At 35.7% G+C, this 24,939-nt stretch overlaps 1 pseudogene; it reads right to left on the minus strand.

The window, feature by feature from the left end:
- Nucleotides 1-6,489: 6,489 nt before the first annotated feature.
- Nucleotides 6,490-9,678, minus strand: LOC149188437 (cell division cycle 20.2, cofactor of APC complex pseudogene; annotated as a pseudogene).
- Between the last annotated feature and the right edge of the window lie 15,261 nt (nt 9,679-24,939).

The raw sequence follows: 24,939 nt of genomic DNA on the forward strand, positions 1-24,939 counted from the left end.
GGTATATATAAAATCAGGCGGTAGTCTCTTCCGGTTTGAAAATCTTACCATATATGGTTACACATCGAAATGGTATTACTATGATACAGGTAGGGGATCATATTAGACTGCGCCTATAAACCAAATGTGAAGCATATGAAGGATATCAAGTATTAATGTAAGATTGAGATAATTCATACAATTTGTAAAAGCATGTAATGATAGTGAGTCGCTATGACCTAGGTCAAATGTAATCTATTGTACGCATCCCACACATTCGATTCGATTTGGATGTTTTAAGTTGAGGTATGGGTTTGAAAGCCATGCACGCGTTAAGATTGCCACATTGTAAAGCTATTGAATAAAGATCACATCACAAATTGAAAAGGGCAGGGAAGAGCATATCATGAATTGAGAGGGGTTTCTCAATATAACTCAGGGTTCAACTCAAAGGAAGACATTAATTTTATTATTTCCTTATAAATCCGGTTGGCAATATTTTGAGTGCTTAGAGTAGTTATCCAACCTTGCAACATTTAAATTTTATATTGAAATGAATGACCTTTTCTTTATTGTTTGTAACCACTAGAACCACTAGCCTCATCACGACTCTCTTACTGAATAATTTCGAATATATTCTTGGAAGACTCGAAGAGGCTAATGAGAAACAACTGTGCATTGTGTATGGACAAGCGCTCACTATATGAAATATCTGGCCTAGTTTTGTGTCAGCATACAAAACAAACAAATTTAAGTAGAGGCATTATGAGAGTTACAACAACATTCCAATTTTAGAGCCATGTTTAAGAGTTACAACAACATGCGAGTTTTTGAGGGTAAGGCTGGTAATGAGGAGAGACTTCTTAACCATTTTGTGAGTCTTTTGGTTCAAATCCAGATAATCAAAGATGAACAAGATATAATATATTTTGAAATGCCTAAGATCGTGTTGATGATCCATAGGCGACACAATATGCCTCCAACTAGATCCATCATCCTGTGCTTAACTGCTTCGACTTGGAGGAACCATCGCTAGCTACTAGACCACTATATCCTACTATTATAGTGATAAGGTAGTTATAGAGCTAGCTAAATGGAGCACCTCGTAAGGTTGGAAACCTTGCTCGAAGAAGACGAGTAAAACACTAGAACATTCGAACAGAGTCAACCCATGGTAAACAAGGGAAGGTAACCTCAAAGAGTTCCTTGAGAATCGATCAATAGAGCTTGGACCTTGCATATGCAAGCATCAATTACCCACTCAAATCTCTCGAACCTCCTCTCTAATAAAGCAAAAACAGAAACTCGAAGCTCAACCTCCCCCCGAATCAGGAACCCGAAGCTCAACCTCCCCCCTCACCAAATTAGCTAAACGATAGAGAACCCCCTAAAAAACTACATATCCACCCATTTCTCTTACACCAATCCTGCTCACTAGTCTTTCCCTTTGGTCAACCTTCATAACACAAGGAGTGAGATCCCCTTTACTAGTAAATAAGAAAGTGAGCTCCCAAGATCCCCTTCACTGCTAAATAATTTCTTAAGTTGTCCCACTTCTCTCTAATACTTCATATAAACTAGCTATAAAAAGAAAAAAACCAACTCATAAATTAATTCTTCTTAATCTCAATAATTACTTATAAACATAGTAAAGACTTCCAAATAATTCCATAGTAAAAATAAAAAAGCATAACATATCTAACACCAATATACCTAAACAACAACAACAAAAAAAAAAACAACTAAACGAATCCAGACTTCCAAATAATTTCATAGTAAGATTTAAAAAACATAACACATCTAACACCAACATACCTAAACGACTAAAAATAACTAAACGAATCCATTTTCTTAAATATTCTTTACGAAAAAAATAAAGACAAATATTATACTTATATAAATGATTTTGATTTTATATAATGGTGATTTTATATAACCATTATATAAATGGTTTTGATTTTATATAACTTAAATGGTTAGTATATTTAATTATACCGTGTTAGTATTATTAAAAAAATAAAAAGTTATCTTATACTATTTTTTTTTTATAATTATATACTTTTATTTCTTTTAAAGAAAGGTTTATTTTAGATAAATGATACACAAACCGATCTGAATTTTTATGAACAGACAAACAAAATGCATCTTTTTATCTTAAAGATGAATTATTTTGGAAAGGAAAAGATACGGGAAAAATCATCCAAGTCAACAAAATAATATTCGTGGGAAACTTTTACACTTTTATATATTTTGATTTGACACACATAAAAGCTTCTCTTTCTTCGAAACTGACCGAGTTCTCAACTACTTTCCTCTCGAGTTCAACTTAAAAGGACAACCCCATTTTCTTTCGGAGAATATTTAAAAGACGAGCAAAAGCCACCTTGCACAACCCCTTTGTTTTGGAGAATATTTAAAAGACGAGCAAAAGCCACCTTGCACAACCCCATTTTCTTTCGGAATATTTAAAAGACGAGCAAAAGCCACCTTCCACAACACCACTTTCTTTGGGAGAATTTTAAAAGACGAGCAAAAACCACCTTACAAGAGAAAATTTAAGTCCGCGGAAGGTCATATGCACTATTTATCCATGCTAAGAAATCTGTTTATTCAATTATTTGTCCTGGCCTTTCAATAACTGGAGAATCCAGAATCATAATTTTTTTCGTAAAAATATAATTATATATTTTCACTCTTTTCTTTCATTCTGCATTGATCATTATAGTATCAAATTACACGTTTAGCGAATAAAACACTTGTTACAGAGCGACTAACCTGTGTGGCATAATATATAGTTAATTAATTCATACACGTGAAACAGTGAGGAATAATGTGGCGACCACGGCACAGAGAACCACTGGGAAGACGATGGAAGGGGAGACTCGACGACAATGCGGGATGACGTTGAATTCTTGATACATATATTACTAGCAATTGTTCCAAAAGGTACAAAGAGAGGTCGATAGGATTATTAAATTGGAATTGTTGAACTTTTCTAGAGGAGTTAATTGGTTTGTGGAAAACTTTGTTTTCGTGGACTGGATCATTGTGCAATTACTTTTCAGGAACACATTGAATGTCTTATTTCATTTTAGAGTAAGTTAATTACCCAAAATCAACAGGTTTAAGTTAATTACCCAAAATCAAGAAACCTCTATAGATGGCCAAGCATATACGAAGAATACATCTCATTCATATGCAGTACTAAATCCATCTTTTCTTTTCTCTGAGTAAAATTTCAAAAGCATGAACACATGCCATTTCATATGCACAATAAACCCAACTTCTGAAATTTCACTACTTGGATGCATCCCATTCATTTGCTACAGTAAACCCATATTTTCCTTAAATTTCAATCCATAAACACATCCATTCATGAGCCATAACAGAACCACAAAAAATAAAACCCAACCTTGCAATGCCAGAGCATTATCCCCATTTAAAAGCAAAGAAGTAGCAAATATAAACGAAGTGCACTAATCTCCACTTGGCAGTGAGATTGGTATTCTACTGCAAACATGTAAAACAAATTTTGAATCTGAATGCAAACAGAGTCATTCCTGCATGTTATTCATTAGCATCTTGTTTATTACTTGACTTTATAATGATTTGGCAGATGTGTTGATGAAAAAAGTGATACATTTAAATGAACAATGTGGTATTTTAGCTGACATTTGAAATGGAATCAACATGTCTCTGTTGTTGGGCATTAGACTTGGCACTGTTAAACAAATAAAAGTAGCCTTGAAACCAGATCTGGAACAGAGCTATTCATCACGGGATGATCTGGAAGAAGCTTGAACTCAGTTTTATAGTGATTGCAAAGACGTACATTTTTAATTCCACAGAGAAGGACCCATGTTGGCGAGACAGACAGGCAGGCCTATCGTTTATGGATCACTTGGTAATTGCCCATTTCTAAAACACTAATTGTAGAAGAGCGTCAAGTTGATTTCCAACAGTCAAGTTGAAGGGTGGAAAAATGTCCACTCTACTATTGGCATTTATAAATGCCGAGAAAAATAATGTGACAGACATCAATAAATATTGATCATTCATGCCAGAAACGAAGAGCTACAATCAGGTAACAGTGACGGAAGAATGCAATACAAGAACTTGAAGTTGCAAGGCAACTCATGCCATAAATGATAAAATAATATAAAGATGACATGAAAAACGTTGTGACCTCAGTAAGACGGGAAAAAGATTTGAATTACCTTCTGGCTGGAGGGAATGCCTTTGAGATAAGGTGAGCTCAATACCTGCAAAACAAGGCACAGGTTCAAAAGGATTATAAAGGATTATAGCAAAGCTTTGTAAATTTTATCGCTACAGAAGAAGAAACCCTAACTGATCAAATCTCCAAAGAAATTTGAACCAAAGAATCTACTTTTTGTTTTAATTGTCCTGTGTAAAGGAATGAGAAAATGCGAGGTAAGCGATGGAGAAGCCTAGCGACTAAGAGGAAACATGGCCACAAGAATGACCTGGTTCACTTCCGGGGTAAGGAGAAATTGTTGTTGCCACGGTTGCACTATGGAAGCCATCGACAATATAGACCTGTAGCTTTCCCCTGCAAAGAAGGGGAAAAGGAAGTACCAATCAGCCATGCATAATAAATTACAGATCATCTGCAAACTCTGAATAAAACTAAGTGACTAAATGTTGCCACATTAAATTTAAGAAACCTAACAAGTATGTCCTTTTAATTACCTTAGAACTTTACGAATAGGGAAAACAAGGTTTTCATCTGGTTATTTCTTACTCATCAATAAATGAATTCATTACCAAAATGTACTGGAAAGTGGCAATACATAGATGAAACCATGATGGAAATTAATATACTTTATTGGCACTGAAACCCACACTATTTCACATAAAGAAAGGTATTGGAAAATACATGTGGGTATGTTAAATTTTAGTACTAGCAAAAATATCAATTAGTGGGGCAGACAATATGAGAGGCCAAAATCTGACAAGGGTCCCAGAGAAAGTAGTCACAACAATTAACACAAACAACGAAGTTTCAAATCAAAGCACAGGCACCGGATGGAAATCAGAAAAAACAAAAAAGCCACAACTTAAACTAATTTGGGAAGCAGATGAATATAGGATAAATATGGTTGTTTTAATAAAAAAAGATAAATATGGTTGATCAGTCCAACAGACCAATAACAAATACCACCAAATGGGAGGAATGATATGATAGATCATAGAACCAATGAGCATGAACAACTTTAACAAACATTCAAAATATGCAAGGTGTCAGAGGACAAACATAATTGATCAGACCAACAGTTCCATGAGACAGGATCTTGCAACAAGGGCATAGCAAATGATGATGAATATCGCTTGTCCTAGCAGCACATTAGAAGCTCTCAATTTAGTGTCTACTCATTCATGGCTATATCATCAATACCTGGTATGCATGGAGGTCTTTAGTTAGTTTTTCAGTTCTTTAACAAACATTCAAAATATGCAAGGTGTTAGAGGACAAAGATAACTGATCAGACCAACAGTTCCATGAGATAGGATCTTGCAACAAGGGCACATCAAATGATGATGAATATCGCTTGTCCTAGCAGCACATTAGAAGCTCTCAATTTAGTGTCTACTCATTCATGGCTATATCATCAATACATGGTATGCATGGAGGTCTTTAGTAAGTTTTTCAGTTCTTCTGTTGCAGTCAATATTTTTGTAAGGTTGAGAGTTGTAGCCACAAGTCAGGGTAATTCATGGAGTTCTTTCAAGTTTCAAGCACCTATGTCTGTGACTATTTTTCTGATTAATGTCTATTAAAAAATGCTTTATTGATCTCTTGAATGAATATATGCGAGAGATGAATTTTGCAAGCCTAAGGAACTGAACTACAGTACAAGCCTAAGGAACTGAACTACGGTACAATGTAAAATATTACAAAAAAATTATACAAATGAAATAGCAATATAGATACATAACTAAAATTCTATAGCAATATAGATATAGAATTTATCTCAGGTAAGAAATTACATAATAAGTGCGTCATAGCAAAATGAAGAAGATAAATCATTCAAGAATTGCCTATAAGATTGAGTAGAGGCGTGAAGGCTTTTTGTAGAATGTGAATCATTCCATGAGTGGAGGAGGTGTGGAGGTTTCTTTGTTGATGTGAATGACATACTTGCTGACACTCATAAAGTATCATTTTCAGAACCTTCATTGAAGAATATGGGGCTCCAAAGACTTGCCAAAACCATTTTAATTTTTACGATGCAGCTGAAGGAGTGGTTCTTGTCTCAGAAAGCTGTTGCAACATTGTTCCATTAGGTTTCACAAAAGATAAATTCAAAGTTCATGGTATGTGAGAAGAAAGAAAGAAGAAACTTTAGCATATTACATTGAAGAAAGTGGAACATGCTCCATGGCAATCCAACGGCCCGCAGAAGAGCTATGTGAAATAGAAAACAGAACATTTAATTACTACCTTGAGTTAAACATCCTCATTTCATAAATATAGAAAGATGCTTATTAGCGGATGTAAGTATTACAGTTGCTGAAAGCCCCATTTTCATCTTTACTCTTCGCCCTTTTTGAGGTATCAGTAACTCCAAATACTTGCCAAAACCTGAGTGTTTCATCTGCTGCAGCTGATGCAACTATGTACCCATCAGGGCTATGAAGAGGTAAGGAATAAGAAGGATGAATGCATAAGTACTCATAAAAATAAATCAATTTCCATACCTGTGCCAGATGAAGAACTCGAGAAGTATGACCTGTAAGTTCAGTAATCTTCACCTCAGATGGGTACTTCCATAAGGTTAACTGGTTCTGACTAAATCCATGTGAACTCAGTAACTCACGTTCATGCCTATTCCAGAGTAATGAACAAACTTGGGAATGAGTGTCTACGGTATTTAAGCAGGCACCTATGTGAGTATTCCAAAACTTTATAGACCTGTCTGCACTCCCTCCACCACATGCTAAAAGATTTATTTGGAAGGGCCACCATGCCAAGGCCTTGAATGCTGCATAGTGTTCATCTAAGCGGTGGAGATATTGAGAGGTAGAATTATGGGATGCCATGCTTTGATCCCAAATGTATAGTAGATTTTCATTCCCCCCCACTTGAAAGTTGTTGGCCAGAAAGAGACCATTTCAATCCACAAACCTCCTGGTCATGCCCTCTGTATGTTTGAACAATGTGCTCTCGCATACGAACATCATGATTGATTATGATCCCATCCTGTCCTCCTGTCGTAAGAATAGGACCATTCCAAGCAAGGGCACCAACACGTGCATGATGACCTTTCAATGTTCTTAACTGCAATTTTATCCATGTCAAAATTTGGAGTTTGCCATTACATTGGAATGAAAAAACCTTGAAGAGATAAGGAGATTTTATTTACCTGTTTATCAGATGAAGAGTCCCATAGCTGTATAACAGAATTATTCAACCCAATGGCAATGTGCCTCCCATCAGGTGCCCAGCTAACACTAGTAACAGGGCCTTCTTCATCGTCTGCAATCAGAAGCTCCAATATAGAACTATTTGAAGCATTCCACAGGTATACAGTATTGCCAAGGTCTATGGACAACACATTGTTCAAACTCCAGTCTAGTAGGTTCAAGTAATAATCATCTGGTGCATCCAGAGTTCTATCTGCAGACTATAATCAACATGGATAAGTTAAAATATTAAGAAAAAAAAGGTAAATGGCCCTCCTCCTTGCGTCACATAATTCACTGGCCCTAAGATGTTGCAAATAATAGCCTGCACTTGGCATAAAGGCCGATTCCTTCTCTAGACAGATTTTAATCGCTTCATCGTAATCTTCAGGTACAACAAAGGGCAATGTCGAACAAGAACCGACGTGGCTGGTGTAGTAGGGAAAATCGTGGTACGACGTTGAATCACTGTGGTCGATGCAATGAGTATTCAAATCTTTTGACCATGGACTATCAATCTGCAGATTCTCTTCACACAAAAGGCTTTCAGTGGAACTATCCATTTTAATTGTCAATATCGTATCGGCTGCCGACAAATTTCTTAATGCCTTTGCAATGGAAAACAACTGGACCAAGGTGTTTCAGTTCAATGATAATAAAAAAACAGCTCGACGTTTGCTTGCTTTGAGCCTTCTGCCTTCTAGCTGAAGAATATGACAAGCTTTTGCTCAAAATTAAAGAATATGCAGCCGGAATGTATTTAAGCTTCAAATTAGGAAATCCAAGCGGATCCAACTGAAACTTTTCAGTTCTTGTAATTGTCTCTACAATCTGTCCAAACATTTACTCTTTTAGAACAAAACCGCAGATTCTTAACCCTTAACCCGCAAACTAAAGCATTTGCAATCCTGCTAGCTGGTTTTAGGTTCAAAAGACTACAGGCGATCAAAGCTTAAAGGTAAAACACAAGACAACGTGCACTCCAAAATTTACCAAAAAGAAAATCTATTTCCTTAAAACGCAAAAAGGTAAATCCAGGATTAAAGACTGAAGAATCAAAAAACTCGCGAAGCCCAGCGACACAAAAATTACCTCATATGGCGTTAAGTTCTCCTTTCATTTAAAGATCGAAATCCCACAGCGAATATTTGCTGCCTGATGTATAGGCGACTGCCCTACCGCATGGTAGGAACAGAGAATGAAAGATTTGGCTATCGAACTGTACAGAATTGCAGTGCGAATGGCATCCTTTATTACTCACTCAGTCTGGATCCACGGAGCTCCAAATAACGAAAGCCCCAAATACTATTCTGTTTGACTGGACTCCAAGGGTATATTTAGAATGCAAAAGCAGGTAAATATCAATGGCTGGGATTAAAGTTTCATTCACGAAAGGTATTTTTCAGTGCTGATATAGTTTGTAAATATTTTTAAAAGTTGGATTGGGGTGTGGTAGCAAATTCAACATTAAGTGAAAAAGTATAAGGAGACTGTAAAAAATCCACCAAATTGACTATTATTGCATTAACAAACACAAGCCATTTTGTACAATCTAAAAGGGCTTAAGGGTTTGGGTTTCTTACACAAGTAAACATCAACGGAAGATCCGGTTCTCAAAGCATTATATATAATGGAATATGATAGTGACCCTTTTTCTGGCCTTCTTCATGCTCGCACACATAAAGAAAAATGTCGACTTCAAAAGCTGCAACGTTGTCCTGCGGCGGAAAAAAATTGGACAACACAGTTCCGAACTAGTATCTGCCTAAGATTTCCCCCAGTGGCTATCTGATCATAGTTTTTGCATAATAGGGCCAGGTACTTTATGTGCCCTCTACTTTATAACCCATATACAATTTGCGCCCCACCCCTAAACCCTGGAAAACCTTGTTTTACCCACACTTAGGTCATTTTTTTCTTGAGAATATTCACATCAGTTTCTTCATACGCATACTCTGGATGCAAATCCTCATGGGGTAGTTTCTCCACAGTGAAATAATTAGTACAAATCTGCCAAAAAAGCTGATGGGCTTTTGGAGATCGTATCTGATAACCTAATAGAATTACAATATTCGCTCGAGAAAGGGCATTCATGGTGGAAATCAAAGGCTCCACAGTATTCTCCAAATAAACAACATCCGTGACAACAATGAAATCAAATGGAGGCTTCAGTACCTGAATCTGCTTCTCGTTGTTCCAATAGAGCTGAGAAATCTTCACTCTTCCAACGCCAGATCCTAAGAATATACACATCAGTTTCTTCATATGCATACTCCGGATGCAAATCCTCATGGGGTATTTTCTCCACAGTGAAATAATTAGGACAAATCTGCCAAAAAAGCTGATGGGCTTCTGGAGACTGTATCTGATAACCTAATAGATTACAGTATTCGCTCCAGAAAGGGCATTCATGGTGGAAATCAAAAGCTCCACAATATTATCCAAATAAACAACATCCGCGACACAATGAAATCAAATGGAGGCTTCAGTCCCTGAATCTGCTTCTCGTTGTTCCAATAGAGCTGAGAAATCTTCACTCTTCCAATGCCGGATCCCGGTTTTCTGGCCGAAGCGAGGGAGGTCACCACCGTGTTTTTCTTCATGTTGCATTTGAGGGCGGGCAGAATTGGGGCGATGTCGGTCAAGACCACGTCGAGGCCGAGCAGGGCACAGAAAGCATGCCTGAGTGTGAGCAGAGGCTGGCCCGAGTGACTATAGGCCATGGCACCGACATCGCCCAAGTTAATGCAGACGGTTCCAGAATGAGCAGAAACGAATAATTGAAGGAGACCATGACGAATATTTTGAAAATGCACACATATGTCAGTGGAAAGCAGAAGGGTGGTGCTCGTTCTCCGAAATTGCTGAGAATAAACAGAAATTTCCGGACACATATGAACAATTTCCCGCTGAATGTGGATGCCAAGTGTCAACATTAGAAACAAAAGGACGACGAAAGTCTCTTTCAAAGGAAGGCCTATCGGCCTAAATATCCGCTTGCATATTATTAAACGAGTATTATGTTTTTAAATTTAATTGACTTGGATTAACTTTTGGATTTTTTTATTGCCAGTCAATACATAATTACGGGATAGGCCTCTTTATTTTGAAATTGTGTTTTGAATAAATAATTTTTTATTAGACTTCATCTCCGAAGAATATTCCAAAAATATTTATGGTAATGTGTATAAGTCAAGACTTCGGACTCAGACAAGGAAAACCCTCGACCTGGTGAGGAAAACCCATTTCAACTCGTTCCCATGGATCCGGTTCAAGGCGAGTGGCGCAAAGTAGAAAAGAAAAAGGGGAGGAAAACTTGATCTTCCCCCCACTAGGCATCTCAGTGTTCTAGGCATGGTTTTATTTTTAAGCAGTTTACTTTCTTCTTTGTTTTTTACACTTGTGTCAACCATTTTTTGTCAGGCTTCACAGCCTTGTCTTTACAATGCTTCGGCATCTACAAAATGTAATTTTCAAAATTAATGGAAATTATGATTTTTTTCTAAGGGAAAAAAAAATGTGTATAAGTCAAGAATTAATCATAATTTGAAAATCACTTATAATTTTTTTTTAAATCCAATAATTTTTTTAATTAAAATAAAATAATTAGCATTACTTATCCCTGGATTTGAAATCATTTATAACATTTTTGAAAAAATAATTACAATAAATCACTAACACTATCTATCATTTTAGCTAAGGTTCAATGCCTAGCTAATCCACTTTCTAACAAATCACATCTTTAACTTTTCAGCGCTATGTTGCTGCCTAACTTTTTTGTTGTGTGCATTTCGTTTCAGGTTTTCACTTGCTTGTATCATCCAATAATAAGTTAAAAATCATAAACCACAAAACCATCTATCTTGCTCTCTCCTCTCATTTTCACTTCTTTTTTTCTTCATGTCTAATGAGCAGGGAAGCATGGTCAAGACCTGTGGCTTCTTGGTCAGTCGTCCCAAGGGATCTGCCATGGCTGCCTTCCTCTCAACTGCTATTCCTTTTGGCATTAGACACAAAATAAAAAATAAAAAAAAATTGCTTGTTTTTGCAGATGCATAAAAGCCATGGGAGGGCCCGGTTCATTTTGCATGCTTACATGACTTACATGGCTTGTCATCATGAGAGAGGTGTATGTATTAAGAAATTTTGAGGTATAAAATAGGTCTCCTAAGGAATATCATAAAATAATAGTGGAAATAATAAAATAAGATTAGATTACCTCATCAAGTTTGAGGGAGAAAAAAGGAAAAATTAAATTTTCAACTTATCTCCCTATGATTTTACTCAAATTTTGAGTGGAGACACTCATTGGATGCAGAGTTTAATTTTGCATCCAAAGAATATCCATGCGGCATACTTTCGATGGACCATATAATACATGAAAAATGTGAAAAACATGAAAAAATGTAATTCATCCATACTTTTGGTGCTTGTGTTCTGCCCACCATAACCAAACCCATCAATCCCCTATTGTGATGCGCTTTTGTTGCACCTGTGATTGTACTGGATATCAAAATATAGGGTCAGTTCTTTTTGGGAGGGGAGAGGATGTTGTCAAAGGTCTCCAATCTGTCCACATATCTATCTGTTGTTGGAAATTTCGCGGGTGCTATGTTGGCAGTAAGAGTGGGACCAAAGATTGGCTATGTTATACAGTGGGACCATAGATTGTCTATGTTATACAGTGTTGTTTGTAACATTATACTAGAGATTTCCGACCAGTCTGCCAGTGCCAAAAGATCATCATCCCACAATTTCCCAGTGTATAGCGGCTTTTATTGTTATTGGCATAAGAGTAACATGACTCGAAGGGTGAAATACGCTCGGTTTTCACATAATTGTGCCAGTAAATTTAAATACAGTCTTTGTTCTTCTACATTATTTTTGAATAAAAAGAATATACGATGTTACTAAAAGTTGTTGCTATTCTTTGAAGTATATACTGTGTATCGCAATCACAACATTAGTATATCAAATGGTTCGATTATTTGGAACAATATGCAAAAGGTGTCAATTTACTTCATTCAACAATTGGTGTGGAGTATGGGATCGGGACACTCTATTATCATTGGGGTGGACAGGATTTTGGGTGTTGATGGGGACTGTTGTTTTTCTGATGTATTACTTCCTTTTCTTCATGATCATGGCATCTTTCTATGGAACCAACTGATTAGCACATGGAGGGATAGATATCCCATATGGAAATCTTCTTATGAATTGGGTTTGGCAGTTAACCTGGCTATGGAATGGAAGTATGTTTGTGATGCGGAAGCATGTGAATTAGAGGGAAAAAGTATTCAAACATATTCCAAAAATAAAATAAAAAAATCTACGAGCAAGGGAGTGGGGTCCTTTAGCCAGCAATTTCCATGCTTTTCTAGTTCAAGATAGAGTAGAATTAAGGATAAAACATGCTAATTATATTACTTATGGATAAGCTATAATAAAGCTTTACGGTTCAAATCATTCTATGTAAAGCATGCTTTTGTAAAGGATAATGGCTGAGAAGGATTTATCAATTATTTATAAATAAGAGACAACGGGACTCTCAGAAGAGAGTGGTGCCCGAAAGCACTTGAAACTTCTCTTTCTATTTATCGAAATTAATGGCCTTCTGCTAATTAATAATGGTGCGTGTATCTGTTAAGTTTCTTTCTTCTGAGTTGAAAATGGATGAATTCACCTTATTTTTTAAACGTGATGCTTGACTGAAGCCTTTAGGATCGTTTTCCCTTCATATTGGCATGTGCAGGCTTTCTAAGTCGTTTTACCGAGTTCTGTGGGCAAACTCTGTTTACACAGAGAAAGCATGATATTTTCTTATGTGGAACACTGTTCCAGACTTGAAACTTTATTGGATTTGGTTCATGCCCGTATTGGGTCCGAACCAATATCGCATCGGAGAAGTGCAAGTGGAGTAGAGAGCCTTTGGAACTGTCGAAGTGCGAAACCCCGACATTCCGGAACCGAAACATTATAGAGAAGGGCAGAAAGAGGCGTCGGGTCCACGAGGACGATCACATCGCAAACTTGGAGGCGGGAGGAACCAAGTATTGGTGCTTTGGAGGCCGCCGATAGCAATTGCCGATTATCGCATCGGGAAAATGAAGGAGGAAGGGTATTAAACATGCCGATAGTGTATATTGCGTATAACATAGAACTTGGAACAATAAAGCACTGATAGTGTAATTCCTTTGGAATTACACCAAGATTGTTTATAATCCGTGACAGTATTTTGATAAAGCACCGACAATGTATTGTATGAATTCCATACTAAAAGCCCTCCGATAGTGTTTTTCGGTAATTCTTTTGGAATTACAGTTCCGATAGGAACATAAGCCTATTTTTCAATTAACAAGAGTTTTGGCGATCAGAGGAAAGTCCATGAAGTCGTCAGTTAAATCACTGATACACCAATTGAAGCAGAGGGAGAAATTTGGCCTAATATTGATGAAATTGTAACCAGGTTTGAGAGGTTGTCCATATTTCCTGCACCCTAGCCACCATTAGTGGTATCAGAGAAGCTAGCTAACATTGGATTGAATCTCAGAAGCAGGATAAGGAAAGTTACTATGGCTTTCAAATTTGGAAGAAGGCAAGGACGTGGTGGAAGAGGATGGCCTGTTGCAAACGCTGAAGTAATGGAATATGTGCAACAAATGCAAGCTAGATTGGATACATTAACAACAAGTAGGAACATAGATGATGGAGATGTTAGTGAACCTGAGGTTCAAGCTACAGAGGAGGAAGCTGTAGCAATTACTCTTGAGATGAGGTTCTTTCAGTCAGTGTTGAGATTGATAGCCAGGCCAAAGACCGAGGTATCAATATATGAAGGAGGATTGAATCCAAAAGAATTAATAGATTGGATTAATGGCATGGAGAAATTCTTCGACTATGAAGAAACAAAAGATGAGAAGAAAGTGAAGTTTTCTGTTACCAAGCTAAAAGGCCATGCAGCGCTTTGGTGGGATGGTGTGCAGGCAGAAAGGAAGAGACTTGGCAAGAAACCAATCAAGAATTGGAGAAGGATGGTAACAAATCTAAGAGGTAAGTTTTTCCAAGTAATTATCAACAAACTTTCTTTAGACAAATGAAAAATCTTAGACAAAGATATTTGACAGTGAAGGAATACAAAAAGGAGTTCTATAAGGTAAGCATAAGAACTGGAGAAGCCCAAGATACAGATGAGAAGGTGGATAGATATTTGAATGGTCTCAGGATGGACATTCAAGATGAGATAAGTCTACTGTCTCCTAAGACATTAGAGGAAGCTTATTAGATAACACTGAAACCTAAAGAAAAACTCATAAGGAAATAGTCTGCCAAAGGGAGAGGTACTTTCCGAGGAAAGGGAAGTCAAGGTGGTAGAGGAAGATCTGCAGCACCTAAAGATGGAGCTAGCAGCAACTCAACCCAGCATGCACACACATGAGGTGATGCAAGAGGTAGAGGGAGTTTTTCTAGAGGAAGAAGAGGCAGGGGAAGAGGCAAAGAAATAAGATGTTACAAATGTAACAAGCTGGGACACAGAGCTTTTGAGTGCCCAGAGAATGTAGAAACAAGTCAAAGGAATGCAATTGTTGCTCCAGTTGAGGGAGAAGCACCAGTGATAGTAGTAGCAGAAGAAGTAAATATACCAGAGAGAGGAGAATCTTTGGTAGTTAATAAAGTTCTGGTCAAGCCAGCAAAGGAGATGGCTGAACCATCAAAAAGGAAGACTTTATTCAGGACAATGTGTAAAGTCCAAGGGAAATGTTACAAGATGATCATTGATAGTGGCAGCACTGATAATTTGGTCTCTACAAAAGTGGTGGAGAAATTGAAGCTGAAGACAACGAAACACCCAACACCTTACAAGGTGTCATGGTTGCAAAAGGGACATCAATAGTTGGTGAATGAATAGTGTGATGTGGAAATTCAGGTGGGCAAGTATAAAGATAAAATTGTTTCTGATGTGATGCCAATGGATGTGTGTCACATATTTCTTGGAAGACCTTGGCAATATGACAGAGGAGCCATGCATGATGGGAAAAGAAATACCTACAAGTTTGGAAAGGATGGTGTCAATCATATGTTGCGGCCTCTGCAAGAAGAAGATGTACCAGGAAAGGAGACTGATCCAAAAACTTTGTTACTTGGAGGAAAGGAATACATGAAGCAGATTGAAGAAAATGAGGTAAATTTTGCTGTAATTTGCAAGCCCAAGGTAATAATGACTTCTACCAAAGTTTCTGATTTACCCATTGAAATTAAAGAAATGTTGGAGAAATATTGTGATATTATTGTTGATGATTTGCCTAATGAATTACCACCCATTAGAAGAATCAGACATCATATAGATTTGATACTTAGAGAAAGTCTAACTAACAAAGTAGCTTATAGAATGACTCCTACTTTAAATGAATAAGTTAGAAAGCAGGTGCAAGAATTGCTTGAAAAAGCGCTGATCAGAGAAAGCTTGAGTCCTTGCGCAGTACCAACAGTGTTGAGCCCAAAGAAAGATGGAGGCTGGAGAATGTGTACAGATTCAAGAGCCATCAATAAAATCACAATCAGGTACAGATTTCCATTACCTAGAATTGAAGATTTAATGGATTGCTTGAGTGGAACAAAATATTTTTCAAAACTATATCTTAAAAGTGGGTATCATCAGATAAGGACAAGAAAAGAGGATGAGTGGAAAACCGCTTTTAAGACAAATGAGGGATTGTATGAGTAGAGAGTAATGCCTTTTGGGTTGTTCAATGCACCAAGTAAATTTATGAGACTTATGAATGAAGTTCTTAAAGGGTTCATTGGCAAGTTTGTAATAGTATATCTAGACGATATATTAGTCTACAACAGGTCTAAGGAAGATCACGTGAGGCATTTAAATTATGTCTTACAAAGGCTGCATCAGGAAAAAATATTGCTGAATCTGAAGAAGTGTTCATTCATGAAAGAAGAACTAGTGTACTTGGGATTTGTTATTTCTGCTGAAGGAATGAAGATGGATCTAGAGAAGATCAAGGAAATTGTGGAGTGGCCTTCACCCAAGAGTGTTTTTGAGGTAAGAAGTTTCCACGATCTTGCTAGCTTCTATAGAAAATTCATTAAGAATTTTAGTAAGATTAATGCACCTATTATTGAGAACATAAGGAAGAATAAACAAAAATTTAGATGGATCACTGAAGTAGAAAATAATTTTTAGCTGTTAAAGAAGAAAATCATTGAAAAGCCTATTTTGGTTCTACCTGACATTAACAAACCTTTTCAAGTAAAGTGTGATGCTAGCGGAGAAGCAATTGGAGGTGTTTTAAGCCAAGAAGATAGACCAATAGCTTATTTTAGTGAAAAGCTAAATGATTCCAAAAAGAAGTATTCTTCTTATGATAAGGAGTTCTACGCAGTTGTGCAGTCATTGAAGAAATGGAGGCATTATTTAATGTCAAAAGAATTTATTCTTTATTCAGATAACCATGCATTACAGTTTATAATGCAGCAGCCAAAGCTCAGCCAGAAACATGCTAAATGGGTAGAATATCTTCAAGGTTTCCATTTTGTTTTGAAGCATATAAATGGCCAATCAAATAAAGTTGCAGATGCCTTAAGTAGGAGAAATGTATTTCTTCAAGAGAGTCAAATCCAAGTGTTGGGTTTTGATTTTCTTAAGGAATTATATGAGACCAATTCAGATTTTAAAGAGGCATTTGAGGCTTGTAAAAATCCTGTTTTGGTGGATAGAAGTAGATGGTTGGATTACTTCTTACAAGATGGGCTGTTATTTAAGAAAAATCAGCTGTGCATACCAAACTGTTCAATGAGGGAGAATTTAATTAAAGAGAAACATAGTGGAGGACTTGCAAGACATTTTGGCATAGAGAAGACTTTTGAACAGCTAAATAGATTTTATTTCTGGCTGAAAATGAAATCTGAAGTGGAGAAGTATGTGAGAACTTGCAAAGTCTGCCAATATGCAAAGGGAAGGAGCCAAAACACAGGTTTGTATATCCCATTACCAATTCTAGATAGACCTTGGGATATGGTAAGTATGGATTTTGTGTTGGGCTTGCCAAAGACTCAAAGAGGTAATGATTCAATTTTTGTTGTAGTGGACAGATTTTCAAAAATGGTACACTTTATTCCATGTTATAAAACTAGTGATGCTTCACACATTGCTAATTTTTTTTTTAAGGAGATTGTAAGATTGCATGGGTTGCCCAAAAGTATTGTCTCAAACAGGGATTCCAAATTTTTTGGACATTTCTGGAGGACACTATGGAAGAAGTTGGGAACTAAGTTAAGTTTCAGTTCTACCTATCATCCACAAACTGATGGACATTCTGAAGTGGTGAACATGAGTTTAGGCAATGTTTTAAGGAGCCTTGCAGCAGAACATCCAAAGCAATGGGATCAAGTGTGAGCACAAGTTGAGTATGCATATAATGACTCACCTAACAGGAGCACAGGACAGAGTCCATTCCATATTGTTTATGGAATGCATCCAAGAGGAATATCTGAATTAAGAAATTTGGGAAAAGAAGAGATGAGAAGTGCTGAGGGTGAAGACTTTGCTTCAAAAATGCAAGCAATACATGAACAAGTGAAGCAACAGCTGTAGGATAGCAACATCAAATACAAAACCAGAGCAGACATGAGAAGAAGAGAGGTGAACTTTGAAGTTGGGGATTTGGTTTTAGCACATCTCAGAAAGGAGAGATTTCCAAAGAGGGAGTATAATAAATTGAAATTCAAGAAAATTGGACTGTGCAAAGTATTGAGGAAATTCTCTGCAAATGCTTATGAGATTGAGTTACCCCCTGATGTTGGGATATCACCAATTTTTAATGTTGCAGACCTGTACAAGTATGAAAGTGGAACTACAGATGATACAGCACAAGATCAAGAGAACCAAGAGATTGACTGGGTAAAACAGTTACCCACAGCAAAAGAGTTGCAGCCAGAAAGAATTCTAGACAAGAAGGTATTTAAGAAGACAAGGGGACGAGAGTACTTCTAGTATTTGGTAAAGTGGAAGGATCAGCCGACTGCTGAAGCTACTTGGGTTACAGAAGACATGCTACAAAAATTGGGCAGTTCTGTAGATGAACTCATGGACAGGAGCCCATGAAGAATTTTGTCCTCAGGAGTCTGATGCGAGAGCATGTGACTTAGAGGGAAAAAGTCTTCAAACATATTCCAAAAAAAAAAATAAAAAAAATCTACATGCAAGGGAGTGGGGTCCTTTAGCCAGCAATTTCCATGCTTTTCTAGTTCAAGATAGAGTAGAATTAAGGATAAAACATGCTAATTATATTGCTTATGGATAAACTGTAATAAAGCTTTAAGCTTTAAATCATTCTATGTAAAGCATGCTTTTGTAAAGGATAATGGCCGAGAAGGATTTATCAATTATTTATAAATAAGAGACAACAGGACTCTCAGAAGAGAGCGGTGCCTAGAAGCACTTGAAACTTCTCTCTCTGTTTATCTGAATTAATGGCCTTCTGCTAATTAATAATGGTATGCATGTATCTATTAAATTGCTTTCTTTTGAGTTGAAAGTAGATGAATTCACCTTATTTTTGCAATGTGATGCTTGACTGAAGCCTTTAGGATCGTTTTCCCTTCATATCAGTGCGTGCAGGCTTTCTGAGTCGTTTTACAAAGTTCTATGGGAAAACTCTATTTACATAGAGAAATCATGATATTTTCTTGAGCAGAACACTGTTCCAGACTTGAAACTTTATTGGATTTGGTTCATGCCCATATCGGGTCTGAACCAATGTCGCATCAGAGAAGAGCAAACGGAGTAGAGAGCCTTTGGAACTGCCGAAGTGCAAAATGCCGACATTCTAGAACCGAAACATTATAGATAAGGGCAGAAAGAGGCATTGGGTCCGCCAGGACGATCGCATCGCAAACTTGGAGGCAGCAGGAACCAAGTATTGGTGCTTTGGAGGACACTGATAGCGATTGCTGATTATCACATCGGGAAAAGGAAGGAGGAAGGGAATTAAACATGGCGATAGTGTAATTCCTCTGGAATTACACCAAGACTGTTTATAATCCATGACAGTATTTTGATAAAGCGCTGATAGTGTATTGTATGAATTCCATGCTAAAAGCCCACCGATAGTGTTTTTGGGTAATTCTTTTGGAATTATAGTTCTGATAGGAACAGAAGCCTATTTGTCAATTAACAAGGGTTGTGGCGATCGGAGGAAAATCCATGAAGCCGCCAGTTAAATGACTGATACACCAATTAAAGGAGAGGGAGAAATTTGGCCTGATATTGATGAAATTTTAACTAGGTTTGAGAGGTTGTCCATATCGCCTGCACCCAGGCCACCAGTTTGTGTTGGCTTTAAAGTAATGGGCATATTCCAGGAGGAACATCGAGATAAAATGACGTGGGATAGAAAATGAAAGCTGGTAATTTAAACGTAGCTGATGTATATACTGCTTTATGTGGAGGTGACGACAATAGTGTGGAGGACCCGATTCTTAATGCTCTCTTGAAAAGCCATATTCCAATTAAAGTGATCTGTTTCTCATGGTTAGTAGATCATAACAAGAATCTTACGTGGGAGAATCTGCAAAAGCGTCAATGGCATGAGCCCAGTATATGTGTGATCTGCAACTAGGAGGTGGATAACAATGATCATATGTTTCTCAAATTTCAAAAGGTGATCCAGGTATGGATGAAATTAGCAACACATTTTGGTTTTCCATCTAATCATTATAATGAAATTGCAAATTGTATGGGGTGGTGGAGTAAACAGAAATCGCCCTGGAGGACATACCACACTTTCTTTTCTGGACAATTTGGAAATGTAGAAATAAGTTTATTTTTTAGAATAGAATTGAGAATTTTTGACTAGTACATGAAAAAATCATCTCTTTATATGATTTGTATCTAGTACATGAAAGTACTCCAAAATAAATACAAAAAAGGAAAAATTGCCCTCTCATGGCATTCCCGATAGCTTTTTTTGATGGTGCGGCAGAAAACAATATATGCTACTGTGGATTCTGGAGAGAAATGTCCAAGGGCATACACTTCAAAGCATATTGGAATGCTGCCATGGGATCAAACGACAATGTAGAGGCTATGACTCTTTGGCGTATGTTGTGGCTTATAAAATTAAACCTCAATATCTTGAAGATCCATATTTATGGGGGCACAAAGATTATTCTGGATCATATAAAAGGAAAGGCTTAGATTAATCAACTAGCAATTCTTGGCTGGTTAAGGAGAATCCAATGTCTCTCGACTCAACTAGGGAAACCTTCAATCAATCATACTGGCAGAGAACACAACCAGATTGCAGACAAGCTCTCAAAAAAAGCTCTACTAGGTATTGTAGGAGAAGTTTTTATGGATATAATCATGGAAGACAAGAATATTGGCACAGTGGCATATGGTCTATAATCTCCTTTTTTGTATAACAGTTTTGGTTTTATTTTTTGAATGCTACAGGATGTCGACATTAGATGGAGTGTTAAAATTTTACAAGAAACTCTATGTATATGGGTTATTATGATTTCATCATTAGATTTTTGATGGAGTTAGCTAACTGGAATTATCTTTTACACACCTGCTATTTTCCATCATGTAGCTCATAGAAAATTTTAGGGGCGAATGTTCACCCTTTGGCGAAATTAAGGGGTTTTAAATTTTTAGTGGGCAAATATTTTGTATCATAGTACATTTTTACAAATCACCTCAAATAACCCACCTTATTTTAAGGGAGAGGGTAAAAAAGGTAAATTTAGCCCTTGAAATCAGGAGTTACAACCTTCCATTTGCCCATTTTCAAGAATAGGTTTTATTTAAGTGAATCCTATGGACCAAAGGCCCAAATACCATATTTATAAAAGAGGTATGGTAAATTAATAAAAATATAAATAAATGAGAGATATGGTAAATAAATAAAACATTTTTTATATTTACTCCATAAGTCACCTTATATACATGCAAGGGTGTAAACAAATAAAAATACAAGTAGAGTGGAGGTACGGTAAATAAATAAAGCGTTTATACTTACTCAAAAGGTATGGTAAATAAATAAAAATATAAATAAAATAGACACATGGTAAATAAATAAAACCTCTTTTTATATTTAGTCCATAACCCTCCTTCTATTTATGAAGGCTCAAGAAAGAGGTTTTATTTAAGTGAATTCTATGGGCCAAATACCATATCTGTAAAAGAGGTATGGTAAATTAATAAAATTATAAATAAACGAGAGGTATGGTAAACAAATAAAACATTTTTTATATTTACTCCATAAGTCACCTTATATTTACGAACACTCAAAAAATGTGTTATATTTAGGTGAAACCTATGGGCAAAATACTATGGGACAAATACCATGGACTAGATCGTTATTAATACCATGCAAAAAAACATTATTAACCCTAATCTTAGTATTAAAAAAAATAAAAATGGCACATGGTATTGACCCATGGTATTCACCAAAATGGCACATGGTATTGACCCATGGTATTCACCTGGAATGTAGCCTATTTAAATGGGGGAATTAAACCAGCATAGATCCATCTTTACTCTGGATCTACTAACCCCCGAGAGGTATCAAATATCGTGATATGCAAACTAGCATAGAGTGAAAAATATTTGATCCGATCAAGAGTAAAAATGGATGTTGTAATTTAATATACGTTAAACATTTTAGCTTGGTTAAAATAAAAAATAAAATAAAAATCAACTATTAATTTTATTAATTTTTATAAATTAGTAATAGTATTTTTTAAGCTCCAGGTTTATGATAACCCATGGTAAAAATAAAATAAAAATCAACTATTAATTTTATTAATTTGTATAAATTAGTAATAGTAATTTTTAGCTCCAGCTTTATGATAACCCATGGTAATACCATGGTATTCATGTGAGCATAGACTATTTAAAGGGGAAATTCTATCATCTTAGATCCATCTTAATTCTGGGTCTACCAAGTGCTCAGAGGGATAAATAGATTTCATCCCCCTAAGAGTGGTAGATGTGGAGTTAAGATGGATATAGGTTGGTTTTTATGATAATGAAGATATTAAATAGACTTAGGAAATTATATTGTAAAAACATCTTAACGTGAATGGTTAAAGCATAGACATTGGACAAGTATATTTGTATACTTCTGCTTTAAACTAAAACAAATCCAGGGCTAAAAGGAATGGATTGATTGCACTAGTAATCCTTCTATAACTTTCCAAATTATGCTGGAGTAAACATTGTAATTTGGGTAATTTTTCCAATTGCAAACAGGAACATACTTGTGTATTGGCAGGGTGGTTACGAGGTCCCTAGAAGTGATGAATTTGAATTTTTCTTGGTTTTATATATAGTAATAGGTTTTTTCTCATGCTTTCTGTGAATGGCACAGGTGAATTTTATCCTACACCCACTAGGTTATTGATATGTAATTTCGGTAATTTTGATTTCAAAAGATATTTTAAAGAAATGCAATGATTTCATCTGTGTATTTAATAAACACAAGATTTTATAATTGAGTAAAATATTCGCCATCCCTGGTGAGAGATAATTTGCCAAAAAATTATATATACATATCATATTATTGATAAAATCGCCTTCCATATTTCCTATATACCATGGAGATTCACCCATTTATTATACATGTAAATTTAAGGGGGTTCTTAAAATTTTCCTGATGCAGCTCTTATCTGGTTTATTTACAACGTTATGTACATGACTGATTTTTTTTCATAGGGAACTAGTTGAACTTTCATTCAGGATTATCTAGGTTTATTCTGAGAATTTCTGTCTATATGATGATATGATGTACATGGTCCATTTGATTAATACATATATAGATTTTTTCATGATAAAAAAAAAAAACTAAAATTTGTTGCGATGATTTGATTCAATCTACTGTTTTTTGTCATGGTATGGAAATTGAGATTGTTTAGCAGCTTTAAAGGGTTAAAAGAATTATGTGATATATTAAATGGTTTTTTGTTCTAAAATGTAATTTTAACCAATATAATTTTAAACCTTCGAAGAAATCACTTCCGTCATCCAACCACTCGATTATGTGCGACAAAACTTGTTATGATCCGATTCTTGGTATCATCTCAAAAATCCTGAAATTATGTTATTCTTGGTTAAGGTGAAGGGTCAAGTACCTGGCAATGTGTTGAGAGAGATTGAGAGCTCCAATGCTTTCGGCTGGTATAAATTCATTTTAAGGTAGTCGATTATGTAAAGGAAAATAAAATAATTTAAGGTGAAATTTTTTTTTTCCGATTATATGTTTTTTTTATCATATATTTGTATGTTTTTTTATCATATATTTGTAAATAAGGTATTTTTATTTTTCCAATAAAAAATAAAATATCAACATAATTTTATTTGTTATATTTATTATATTTTATCAAACATATAAATGTTTTATATATATATAAAATTTTTAAAATTTTATATTTATATTTCTATTTCCATTTCTATTTATATTTATATAAATAGAAAGTCTCCAAAGTTTCCAAAATTTTTAATATATATTGTTATATTCTTTATTTCTTTAAAATGTAGATTATAGGTAAAGACTTTAATTTAAATTTACAAATTAATATAAAAATAGTTTTATGGTAATTTTATTAAAAATAATAAGAAAATTTTAACTTCACTTTTTTACTCTTATTTCATTACCATTTGGATTACAATTAAAGGCGCTGATTTATGGAAAATCGTAAGCGAATTTAAAATTTACATTGGCATAGAGATTCGCACTTAATAACTTACCTCCAATGTGCTTTCCATAATAATGATTGATGCTCTAATCAACTTTCTTACAAAACCATGTAATCCAAATTTGAATTGGTATAAAGATTCCCACTTAATAACTTACATCCATGCTTTCCATGGTAATGATTGATGTTATAATCAACTTTCTTAAAAAAAACCATGTCATTGCAAAAATCCAACACTCAAAAAATAGATAATGTGGAAGAGGTACATACTTTCAATCACACGTAGCTACGTCTATATAGATAATTGTTGTGGAAGAGGTACATACTTTCAATCACACGTAGCTACGTCTATATAGATAATTGTTGATTATTCAACATGATCATAATCGAGGGTATTTTAATCATCAAGATTGTGAAACTAAGTGGTTTAAAAGTTAAGGATCAAGGATTTATGTTGAATGAAAATAATAAATTTGGTAATAATATATGTAACATGTTGAATAGAGTGGAGTGTATTTTTTTTTTTTTTAAAGTAAGTGTATTTCAAAATCAAATTCTGTTTCAAAATTAATGGTGTATTTTTCTTCGTCTGCTGGGGTAGTGCAATTAGTAATGGCCGTGAAAGTGAAGTCTCATCAAACTAGAAGGCTTGGGTTCAAATCTTGTGCAATCCCTTAGGAGAAATCCCAGGCATACGGCGAGTTGGACAGATCGTAGGCCCTCTAGAGGTTTACTAGTAGTTATGCATCACGTAGGCTGCTAGGTCCTCTGGGTTATAAAAACAAATGGTGTACCCTTCTTCTATATATGGTTGTCTCTTCT

The sequence above is a fragment of the Pinus tabuliformis genome, chromosome 3_1 (assembly GCF_031772625.1).
Source record: "Pinus tabuliformis cultivar Carrire ecotype Pingquan chromosome 3_1, CPIR1, whole genome shotgun sequence".
NCBI classification, from domain to species: domain Eukaryota; kingdom Viridiplantae; phylum Streptophyta; class Pinopsida; order Pinales; family Pinaceae; genus Pinus; species Pinus tabuliformis.